Consider the following 6,950-nt stretch of genomic DNA (forward strand, 5'->3'; position numbering starts at 1 on the left):
GCGCGACACATCGCATTGCGGAAGAACAGTATTCAGGGATGCATTTCCATTTGGCAGTCGCGGACGAAACCGTATAACCACGGTAAGCATCGGCAAACACAGTGCTCATGCTTCCTATGTCTTATTCTCTTGCCTGCCAGTAGTGGTGTCTAGAACTCAACAAGACGAGCCGGAGCAAGAAGGCGTTCTAGGCATTAATAATGACTTCACCACCAAAGTGCACATGGCGGCAGGATGCCCGTAGTGAAGCTGCCTCTGGGCCAGCTTGACTCGGCCATGGACACCCAGGCGCAAACTTTGGCAGCAAAATAGTGGGTAAAAAAAAGAAAAGGAAAAATAAAAAAGCAGGCCTCACCGAGATTCGAACTCGGATTGCTGGATTCAAAGTCCAGAGTGCTAGCCATTACACCATGAGACCACACTTCCCGGCGCCGGGAATCGAACCCGGCCCTCCTGGGTGAAAGCCAGGTGGTGTACGCACTAGACCACGCCGGAACACGATAGGTACAGGGCATTCTAGGCATTATATACTTGCAAATACCCTTTGTAACAGACTTTTAGTAGAGCGATAGCGGACCTGTTGGAAATTACGCTAGCGTGCTGCAAGCAACTTATCCCCACAGATAGTTCTGGTATAGCGTTCTGAAAACGTTAAATGCAATCTGCTGGACATGGAGGTGAAAGGTCCTTCTAAAACAGTCGCCGATGCCACGAAATTGCCAAAATAAAATATTTCAGAGTCTTTTGAGCCAATTATTGCACCAACACTTATTTTCGCCAGCAAAAGTGCCGAAAAAATTAGAATAAAGCGAAACGAAAAACGTACTACAGTGGCACCATCTAGTAAAAACAATGTCAACTATAGTAGGATGCAACTTAAAAAAACAGCAGTTGTTAACACTGGGCACAAAGTCCGTGTGCGTTGTGTTGCTCCGCCCGCCAATCACAGAAAGGAAAAAAATCGACGTCATGCGACCTTTTCAAAATGGCGTCGTACTTGATACCACACTTCTCGTTCACTGTACTGTAACTGTACTCCGCATCGTCTGCTGTTGTTGTAGTGTGTTTTCATCAGTGGAAACGGTGCCGTGTACAGCAGACATGAACAAAGTGTGAAGTGTTTCAACACTTCACTGTTGAAAAGGCCGCGGTAGAGCTCATTTCATCGCTGGCGCTTCGTAGTCGCTGCTTGCTGAGCTCGTTTTACGTCGAGTTAAGCGAGCTTCGCTTTTTTTTCCCCGGTCGCAGTTTTCGATCACGCGGGTGATACTTAAAATCTAATAGCTGAAGCGAAGAAAGCCAGTATTTTCGACATCGTTGCAGTTCCTCACTTCCCACCCGCATAGACTGTGCAGCGTAAGCACGGCACAAATTAACTGCATAGACAACTCGTAATGAAGTCTTTCCATGTCAAGTGCACGCATACACTGCTGTAGTGCTCCTTGTTTCGCTGTTTAAACCGAAGCTTCGAGCGTATTGTATCAGCTGTTCAGCGCTGTCCGAACTGGTCGCTGAGCAAAGGTGAGTGCCGTCTTTGCGGGCGTTCTGTTGACTCGGTTGCTGAGCCCGATGACGAGTTCAATCCTAGCCGCGGCGGCCGCGTTTCAATGGAGGCGAAACACGAGACGGCCGCGTACTCGACGGCGGAGTCGTAAGCTGCGTTTGACGATTCGTAGATGCCGTGCAATTTTGTATGCTTCAATAAACTGTTCTACAGCTTTGAGCAGAGCCATCTTAACTGCACAAGGTGAAATGGGTGATGCTCTCTTGCAGTACAGAGCAAATGAGCCATTGCTTTCTGAAATCAGGAACATTAAAGGGTGAATTCGTTTCAAATGTTCTGGGAGCACATATGCTACATGCACTAGTCAAGCATTGCCTTATATTAAAGTGCCACATGACGTTTCTGTCACATAGCCCATGTGCAGCTTCGGGATGTTATACCATACCATACTGTACATAACAGAACGTACAGATGTTCATAGCAGCACCCGATGTCAAAGGCATAGTATGCTTGATTAGTAAAGACCATAAAGGGAGTACCGGGAAAAATTTCTTACGTTTATACTGCTGCATATAAAACATTAAGCTGCATATGATTAGAAATTTGGAAAGCTCTTGGGCCCAATTTATTTGCTTGGTTAGGTGCGCTAAGCAGCTGGGTGGTATGAACAGGTAATGTTTAATAATCAGCAACTGCGACAAAACTGGTTTATGCTGAACACCAATATATAGGAGTCCACAACACAATATTGCTGGATCAACTTTTCACTGCTGTTTGTAATAACTCAGTGTTTTGAGTTGCAGCAAAACATCTATGAGACATGGGCAGCAGAAAGACCTCATGCTTACTGCTGAATTTAATAAACAATATTGTTGTGTTGTGCAGGATGATTCGAGGGAAGAGAGCAGAGACTGAGTGACTTCAGGGAGATGAAAGAGCCTGTATAAGAATGGGATGACATTCACACATATAGAGATACACATACACTGCATTTACACTTCAACATTACATTCACACAGTGACTGCCCACTGTTAATGCGTACTGTTCAAAGAGAGAGTTCAAAGGGGAGATGATCGCAATGGACCAGCGCCACCAAGCAACACAGAACATTGAACATCACTTAAAAGAGGCATGCCGTGCTCTTCTACAGTTGCATCTCTCACGGCACTGAGAGCGATCGAAGGGGCACCGCTGACATCAGAGAGTTCATCTTATATGGAAACGATGAGGCTTCCAGGACAACACTGCAAAGTGAGCTTGTGCTTCAGGAGCCTCGTGGTTGGTGATGCAGAGGTAGGCTCAAGAGGTGGCATAATTGGGTACCCACCAGTGATACAATGGGTAAAATTTATTTCGTGGCTTGCTGACACAAAAGAGGCAGGTTCGATCCCGGCCACGGTGGTTGAATTTCGATGGAGGAGAAATTCTAGAGGCCCGTGTAATGTGCGATGTCAGTGCACGTTAAAGATCCCCAGGTGGTCGAAATATCCGGAGCCCTCCACTACGGCGTCCCTCATAGCCTGAGTCGCTTTGAGACGTTAAACCCTCTACACCTATCAGATGGCAGAACTAGGGGCATTGAAGCAAGATCGTACATTATGGTGATAAAAGCATATGACTCGCTGTTTGTGACAATGCTGAGATCACCACAACGGCTCGATACCAGAAAGCTCGGTTTCGGAAGTGCTGTCATCACTTCCCAAGCTGATGATGATTGGCTCCAGCTTGTTGCTAAACCCACGCTTCTCCCGGAACAGCATTTCGATGTCCTTCACATGCCGCACAGCATTGGCCCAGTTTTCTGCCGTGACCTTCTGCACTTCGGCAAGCAGAAGAGCCTGCACAGCCCTCGTCTTGAATGTGGTGTTCAGCGCTGCCACTCCATTCTTAATTTGTGCCCAAATAAGTTCTATAGGATTAAACTCACAGTGGTAGGGAGGCAATCTAAGGACAGCCCACCCAGCACTTTCAGCAGCTGTATCAACCTTGTACTTTACAAACTGAGCCTTGACGGTGGCTACAAGGTCAAGCAGCTGCTTCTTCGTCATGGTGGCGGGGCACGGTATCGCCTTCGAGGCCACCCAGCCTTGAATGTCTGCCTTCCGCCACGAGAGTGTCGGGACATTCTCCACGCGTCTGGAATGGTAGGACGCATTGTCCATGACAATAACACTTCGAGCTGGCAGCTTATCGAGGACGGATCTAAACCACGTCTCAAAACGGTCGCCGTCCATCTCTTCGTGGTAGTCGCCTGTTTTTTCCCCAAGAACACATCCAAGCAGCCATCAACAAATCCATCCTCACTACCGATGTGAGTCACAATCAGCCGCTGGCCTTTTCCTGACGGCTGCTTGAGCCCCGTTGTCAAGCCGCGCAAGTACGCGTCGCGTGACGACTCGATTGTCTTGTCGGACCACACCTTACTCACTGTGTGGCCAGCGGTTACCCACGTTTCATCGAGATAAAATATTTTGCGGCCTTCTTCCCTGTAGCGGGCGATCTCGTACAGGTACTTATGTTCCCACCGCAACAAGTCCTCGCGCTCGATGAGCAAGGAGTTCCGCCCACGTTTCTCGTTTTTGAAGCCGATGTCCAGGAGGAGGCGGCGGATGGTCCATGGCTGAAGTGTAGGCAGCTCCTCTGAGGCGTCCGCGGATGCAAATTCTGCAGCAATCTTCTGCACTGTTGGAACCTCGTTGCGCCGGAAAAAGCTGTGCACGCAGTTCCTTAATGCGGTCAATACGAAGCTGTCATACGTGTGAATGCGCCTCTTGCAGCCGTCACGTTTAGGCCGCTTCCGTGGAGGCGTCCGTAGCTCCCCGTCTATTGTTTTCGCAGCGCTCTTGATATCGAAAACCTTGCGTAAGCTCACACCGGTTAGGTGGCTCACCCTCTCGCAGATCTCCGTGATCAATGCTTTCGGTTCCTCTTCTCGCAGCCTCATGTAAACATTCAGCACGATTTGCTGAGCGGCACTGCAGAGGGCATTTCCACTTCTGTTCTTTTTGAATAACCCCTTCGGTGTCGTCGCGCTGTCCTGGAGCTCCTGAGGCGTACCTGATAACTGCGCAGTCGATGAAGGCGAACTCGACGAATCATTTGGAGGAACGGCAGAAGCATAATTATGCTCAGCCAAAAACGCGTCCTCAGGAATGACATCCATGTTGGAAACAGAAGTACCGTCCCAGCAAACCAAAAACCTCTCAGAGACGTCTAGCTAGACGTCTCTGAGAGGTTTTTGGTGTGTTGGGGTACTGTGCGTTTTTATCGTAAAGACTTGCAAAAATTTTCCCGCCTCAACCGCTCGATCGTTTGCGGTGAAACTGCACACAGAGCTTGCGCAATACGGTAACTTTTGTATCGTAGCAAGTTTTACAACGTTACTTACTTAGTTGAGCCGTGCATGAAACGAAATCGTAGTGGTCTGCGTAGAGATCGTGAAACCAAAACCCGCAGACGCCGTTTTTTCGCTGAAACGCGGCAGTGGCGCCATCTGTTTTCAGCAGTGAAAAGCGTCATTAGCACCTCTAGCACAAACAATTTTTTTTTATACCGCCGTAAACAGTAATGAGAGTCATTATATATTAATTTTTATTGAAGAAAGTTACAGTATTTCCATTGTCGCACAAAATGTTTCAAATTATGGTTTTTGCCTCTTGCGATGTTGCGTGGCGCGCGCCGGGTTTTTGCGTTGCAAACGCTTTATTTGAGCTCAATCAAGAAATAAGCTTTCAATGCGCCACTCTAATAATCGAGTCAAAATGTTAAAATCTATGCCTGTATAATCTTTTTTTTGTGATTAGATCTTTATTTAGGTTACAAGGAAAGCTTGAACAACGGACTATTTTGCAACCTCGCGGAGGAACAGTGGCTGGCGGTAATGAGGGTGTGGGCGGAGCTTCACTGCAGACTTAAGTTGTATCCGACTATAGAAACCGTTATAGGAAGAATATTTTCCGTCACGTGGCGTCTAATGTTCAAAACACTTTTGTTAATTTAATATCAATGGTTGTGCTACATGATTTAACTATATAAAACACCGCGACAAGCGCCTCTAAATACATTTTTGCTTAGTTCCGGACGTTTGTGTCACGTTCTGGGCAATTGCAGACGGTTACACCTGAGGTCCCATTAGGCTGGAGTGCTAAGAATCGCGAGCGGATCTCTAAAACTAGGCTGTATTGCAGCTTAAACTTTATTGTCGAAGCAAGGTAAGTCATCGCGAAAAGCAACACCAGTAGTTGGCTGTAAACATGCCCACCGGAATCTCAAGGCCATCTGAATCGGCTGAAGCGGGCGGCTTTCGCGGGCGGCGCATGCGCAATTTGGACTCGCTATTCCGCTATGCACGCATTTTCGTAAATCCCCCAATACTAAAACTCTCGCCCAGGGCTCGTGTGACTGTAGCGAATGTCTTCGTGCAGCCTTCTGCTCCGCAGCTGAATTTGCGGCACTGTGAACAAATACGGCATTCTTTCGTAGGCAGAGCGGCCACCTTCCGTGAACGATAACAAGGGCGTTAGCTGCTCTGAATGCGCAACTGATGCGGCAACGTCTTCGCAATAAACCCGTCTTTCATGGTGATCACGACTGACCTGGACGAAGTCTGTGCGACATAGAACTTGCTTGCAAGCCAAGATTCCCTGGACAGTCTCAGCTTTCCGAAGGGCTCCAGTACTTTACGCATGACATCGTCACTATAGTATGACTTGGTATCCAGTGCAGCATTTTTTTTTACCTTTTCACCATTTGTTTAGCAGCCATTGAATGCGTCGTTACAGCACAGATGTGATTAATCTGGTAGGCGCCTATCGACGCTGCGTCTGTGACGACTTTGAGCCGCTCCATTTCTTCTTCGAATTGGCCGATGTGATCAGGCTGGCGGGACACATCGCATTGGATAAGAACGGTATTCACGGATGCATTTCAATTTGGCAGTTCGGGACGAAACCGTATAAACACGGTATGCATCGTGTCGTGTCCGGTCGCTGTGTTGAATGCAGCGAAAGACGCACACGGTACTTTAAGACTTCGTTTATTTAAAGCCGAAGAGGGTGCGACCAGCGTCGACCGAGGCAGGAGCCGAACTGGCCGCCCGAAGAAAGGAGGGTCGCTGAGAAGCGTCCACGGAAGGGAGTGGCTTCCCAGAACAGGAGGAGGGTGCGGGGGCGCACCGTGGGGGGGCATCCGGCGACAGCGTGCGACGAGGGGCAAGCGGTCGTTAGGAGGGGATGCGAACTGTCGTTAGGAGGGGAATGCGAGTGGTCGTTAGGAGGGGGCGCACACACACAAAAGCAATAAGGGGACACAACACTTCCTTCCCCCTTAGAAAGTTGCCTGGTATCGTGCAGGGGGTCGGCGCTCACGCGTGGAGGCGCGCTGGCTTTGTGCGCTCGGGGGAGAAACACTTGTAGGCTGGCTATTGTTCGCTGTGTCTCCTAGGTC

At 48.7% G+C, this 6,950-nt stretch overlaps 1 non-coding gene and 1 pseudogene across 1 annotated transcript; both read right to left on the reverse strand.

The window, feature by feature from the left end:
* Positions 1 to 346: 346 nt before the first annotated feature.
* TRNAQ-UUG (transfer RNA glutamine (anticodon UUG)) lies at positions 347 to 418 on the reverse strand. The gene has a single exon. It is a non-coding gene; the product is annotated as a tRNA-Gln (tRNA).
* Positions 419 to 3,148: 2,730 nt separating this feature from the next.
* On the reverse strand, positions 3,149 to 4,668 carry LOC149354747 (uncharacterized; annotated as a pseudogene).
* Between the last annotated feature and the right edge of the window lie 2,282 nt (positions 4,669 to 6,950).

Source organism: Amblyomma mixtum, chromosome 3 (genome assembly GCF_055824585.1).
Source record: "Amblyomma mixtum isolate Tamu chromosome 3, ASM5582458v1, whole genome shotgun sequence".
Classification (NCBI taxonomy): domain Eukaryota; kingdom Metazoa; phylum Arthropoda; class Arachnida; order Ixodida; family Ixodidae; genus Amblyomma; species Amblyomma mixtum.